Source organism: Balaenoptera musculus, chromosome 10 (genome assembly GCF_009873245.2).
Source record: "Balaenoptera musculus isolate JJ_BM4_2016_0621 chromosome 10, mBalMus1.pri.v3, whole genome shotgun sequence".
In the NCBI taxonomy this organism is placed as follows: Eukaryota; Metazoa; Chordata; class Mammalia; order Artiodactyla; family Balaenopteridae; genus Balaenoptera; species Balaenoptera musculus.
The window spans coordinates 85,415,853-85,421,353 of NC_045794.1; positions in this window are offsets into that span (position 1 = coordinate 85,415,853).

A 5,501-nucleotide genomic window follows, 5' to 3' on the forward strand; every position below is an offset into this window, starting at 1 on the left:
GGAGTTGTCTTGCACAAAGTCAGATCTGCCTCCCAGGATAGCCCACATCTACTGACTTGTCAAGAAAAGGGTACAAAGCTTCATCCCCTTGCCTCGATTCGGGACATCTCTGAAGGGTTAGCCCAGATTCACAGTTTCTGAACCTACTGTAACAACTTCATCTCAGTTCCTGAGCCTCTGTGGCCTCTTCCCAGTTCTTCTCTCATTTCTCTTAGGTGTGGATCCCCAGGGCCTCCCCAGTTAACATCCTGCATGCAAATCTCCACCTCAGAGCCTGGTTCCTGGGAAACCCAACCTAATGACTCTAACTTGACTAAGGTCACCCCACTAGCAAATAACACAACCATAACATGAATGCAAATTCCATGCTCTGTCGGCACACTGATATGCCACTTGGCAGGTGGACCTATGAATGGATGTGACCTCTATATTCACATCCCCTGCCATTAGGTACCTCATTTGCTAGCTTCAGTCACACTGGCCTCCTTTGCCTTCCTTGAACCCACCAAACCCAATCCCATCAGAGCTTTGCGCTACCTCTTCCCCCTGTCTGGAAATTTCTTCCTCCAGATCATTATATGACTGGCTCTTTCTTGTCTTTCAGGGCTCAGCTACGGGGTCATCCCCTCAAAGGTGCCTACCCTGACCATCCAATATAAGGTAATCCTTTTGTTCTAGTCTTTCTTCTCTAGCACACAGTTCTGCTATATGTTCATATTAGCACTTAATTCTCTGACATTAGCTTATGCATTTATTTGTGTATTATCTTCTCCCTCAAGGCTTGGCCTCCAGAAAAATGTAATTCCCATGATAGCAGGAACTTTATGAGTATTTTCAGTACTTTGAACAGTAGTTCTCAAAGCGTGGTCCATGAACCACCAATGAAACTGTTTTCATAATAATACTTAGACATTAAATGTCTTTTTCATTATGTCAACATTTTGCAATGATTATATGAAAGCAGTGGTGGGTAAAGCTGCTGGCTCCCTAGCACGAATCAAGCAGTGGCATCAAACTGTACAACTACTCATTGTGTTCCTCACTTTAATGTCCTTAGAGGGCGGAAAAAAGCCAGTTTCATTAAAGAATGTCCTTGATGAATCAATAAAAACTATTGTTTTAAAATTGTGACCCTTGAGTACACATCCTTTTAATATTTTATGTGATGGAAAGAAAGCAACCATGAAGTATTCCCCTTGAGTGACAAAGAAACTTTGTGTTGAAGAAAAACATTTGTGTGCTTGTTTGGTATGAGCTATACTGGCTGCATTTTTCATGAAACACCATTGTTACTTGAAAGAACGACGAACAGTCAGACTATGGTTATTTATATGTGGGTATCCGACAGACATTTTCTCAAAAATGAATTAAAATGCCACTGCAAGGAAAACAGCTGACAGTATAGTTGCCCATGATAAAATTCAAAATTTCATATGAAAATTAGAATTTTGGAAAACTTGCATCTGCCATCATCATTTTGACAGCTTCCCACTACATAAAGATTTTTTCTGATGAAATTGGTGATATTAACAAATATGTGATTTAAAAAAATATAGCATATATATAGTGTGATGCAGTGTGTCAACTTTTAGACTACCTGAATAACTCAGGGAACTGTCATTTTCATAGTGAACAATGCATGAAGTTACAAAATTACGCATGGTTAAAGGAACCATTCTGAGTGCAAGATAGACCAATGGATTTTAACGTAATAGAGTATGAAAAATTAATTGATGTGGTTTCAAAATCCTCATTGCTGCTAACTTTTAAGAACTCACTACTAATTGAGTTTTATTTTAGCATCAAAGATTAGCCACAGTTATCCAAAAAGGCTATCAAATCACTTTCCCTTTTCTAGTTACGTAAGTATATGAGAAACAGATTTTTAAAATATACTTTAACCCAAACACATATCACAACAGATTGAATGCAGAGTGCAAAGACAGAGCTGTCAGACAAAGCCAGTTACTAAAGAAATTCACAAAAATGTGAACCAGTGTCACTTGTTTTTTCTCCATTCTTTTTTTTCTTCTTTTTTTTATTGGGGTATAGTTGTTTTACAATGTTGTGCTAGTTTCTACTGTACAGCGAAGTGAATCAGCTATATGTATACATATATCCCCTCTTTTTTGGATTTCCTTCCCATTTAAGTCACCACAGAGCATTGAGTAGAGTTCTCTGTGCTATACAGTAGGTTCTCATTAGTTATCTGTTTTATACATATTGGTGTATATATGTCAATCCCAATCTCCCAATTCATCCCACTCCCCTTTCCCCCCTTGGTGTCCATACGTTTGTTCTCTGCATCTGTGTCTCTATTTCTGCTTTGCAAACAAGTTCATCTGTACCATTTTTCTAGATTCCGCATATATGCGTTAATATACGATATTTATCTTTTTCTTTCCGACTTACTTCACTCTGTATGACAGTCTCTAGGTCCATCCACATCTCTACAAATGACCCAGTTTTGTTCCTTTTTATGGCTGAGTAATATTCCATTGTATATATGTACCACATCTTCTTTATCCATTCATCTGTCGATGGGCATTTAGGTTGCATCCATGTCTTGGCTATTGTAAATAGTGCTGCTGCAAACATAGGGGTGCACGTATCTTTTTGAATTATGGTTTTCTCCAGATATATGCCTAGTAGTGGGATTGCTGGGTCATATGGTAGTTCTCTTTTTAGTTCTCTAAGGAACCTCCATAGTGTTCTCCATAGTGGCTGTATCAATTTACATTCCCACCAAAGGAGCAAGAGGGTTCCCTTTGAAACAATGTCACTTTTCTCACTAGTTTTTTTATTGTTTTGAAAAATAGAGCTCTTTTATAAAATTTATCAATGTTATTTTTGTTAATATGTAATGGAATTATTGACTTAAAATCAATCAATCAATTTTTTAAATGTCTTAGTCTTAATTTAGAAATTGATAAATATTGATAGATACTACCCACATAAACAAAAGCTCTTTGGGGTCTTCAAAATATTTTAAGAGTGTAAGGGGATCCTGAGACCAAAATGTTTGAGAACTTTTGGTCTAGAATTAGTGCTGGCATAGATTTGGCATTCAAAAACTATTTATTAAATGGTCCAATATTTATAAAAGGAAACAGGTAATTTTAAAAAATACACTCCCAGTTGGGTTATAGATCATGTCTTTGCACAATGCAAAAATAGAATATTGTATCCTTCTGAGTGAGCAAGTACACTTTCCCAGTGGCTCAAAGTACGTAGCTGTCAAGAAAGAGAATATCCATCCCAAGTTTGATGGTCTTGAAAGGAAATCTCCATTTCCTACAGACAGCCAAAATCAAAGGTTTTTTAGGATGCAGGAAGTCTGTCGGCTTAAAATTAGTTCTCATAGACCTTGCCTTGCTTAGTAGTGTTCTTTACCTGTAGCCAAGGAACATTTATGAAAGAGAAGAATCCAGCACAGTCCCAGACAGTTAATGAATTCATCTATGCTCTACCCAACAGGTTGTCCAAAGGCATGGCAGCCAATGCTGTTTGAACAGGAAATCTGCTTTGGAAGACCAGACACTTAAAGTTTCTCTTTAACGGAGATGGATCAAATCAAATTCATAGTCAGGAGCACCAAGCTGCCCCTCTTCCTCAAGCTCCTCTCTCAAGCCAGGGCATGACAACCAGAGAGCAGCAAAAAAACCAGGATTATCAACTGAGATGGGGACCCTTTGGTAGTGCCAATGCTATGAAAGCTAAAATTAAGAGGCACTGAAGTGAGCGTTCTCAATATTGAAACTCAAAGATGACAATGGGATTCTCTGCCCAGCATTTTCTGGAGCTGACCCCGGGATTTTCAACAGTTTTAAAACAGGCTCATTCTATGGTTCGCCGGATTTGGAACAATAGTCCTGACTGGCCTTCATCAGAAAAGTAGAGGAGGCTCACCTCAAATTTTGGAACAAGACTGCTTATATCTGAATTACAGCAACATCCTGATTAAGTAGAACCAAAGTAACAAGACCTTTCCATTAGACAGACACTTTTTGTCCTACTTTAAAAAAAAATGAAGTGATAAGAAAAGCAAGTGACATAAATAATTTCATAAGGAGAAAGGACTACTTACAAAGAGTATCTGGGGTCAAACATCCTTTCGGCTCAGTCTTTTCTGTACTTTCAGTGTTTAGTGCAATTGATATAATTAATAGCAACTATGGTTCAAAATGATGATTCAGAGGCATCAGAAATTCAGGCACTCACCAACTCCTCATGAATCTTAGAAAGTTAATAGACACAATTTATTATTGAAACCTTTGCATCATGTCTTGAGATAACTGGGAAGGCTATGAGTAGTTTGTACTACTACTCACAGGCTACAAACTACTGTGACACATTTCCCTGGACTGATACGGTCACATTATAGATACTACCAGTTAGTAGTTTGTTACTAAATAATAGCTGAAATATTGAAGGTGGATACAAGATCATCTTTATCATAATAAAACAGCCATCCCTGGACAGCCTGAACGTCAGGTCCCCTCCCTGTTCTTCCTTCACTCTCTTCAGTTACTGTATTATCAGTACAAGTGGTTCATGTTTATTGTTTGTCTCTCTCCATGAGAAAGGAAACTCCAGGCATGGAGGGTCCTGGTCTCATTCCCTGCAGTTTCCCTGCACCTAGAACACAGCCTGCTGCATTGTTAGGGCTGATAACTGTCGCTGAATAAATGAATCTTGAACATTCCTCAAGTGCTTGCATGTTCAATCATAGGTGACAAGTTCCAGTCTCTCTCTGCCTCTCTCTGTCTCTCTGTCTGTATCTGTCTTTCTTTTTCTCCCTCTCCTTCTCTTTCTCTCTATTTCTATTCTTTCTCTCTCCTCCTTGTATTCTGCTGTTTGTTCAGAGCCTAATCAGGTACCTGGCACATCATAGGAGTGTCTCAGATATTGAATTGTCTTTGTTTGTTCAGGCTGCTATAACAGAATACCGTAGACTCAGTGACCTATAAACAACAGAAATTTATTTCTTACAGTTCTAGAGGCTAGGAAGTTCAAGATCAATGTGCCGGCAGATTCTGTGTCTGATGAAGCCCTGCTTTCTGGTTCATCGGTGGCACCTTCTCACCTTCTCATGTGTCCTCACATGGTAGAAGGACCTTCTTTTATAAGGGCACTAATCCTATTCTTGAGGACTCTGCCTTCATGACCTAATCACCTCCCAAAGGGCCCATCCTCTAAAACCATCAACTTGAGGGTTTGGATTTCAACACATGAATTTTGGGGGAACACAAGCATTCAGACAATAGCAATGATGAAGGAATAAATGAATAAATTGTAGGAATCTTTTCTAATTGCAGTAGAAGTTTTGTCTGGTTTTAAGCATTAGCAAGTGGATGGAGAAAGGAGCTTTTCTGATATCCTTGGAGAAGTTTCCCAGAGAGTACCCCTTGCTCTGCCCGTGCCTGGGGCCAGGGATGATATTCAAAGTATTTAACAACTGCTCTGGTGGCATCCACCCATTAGTTTTGACATCAGTGGTA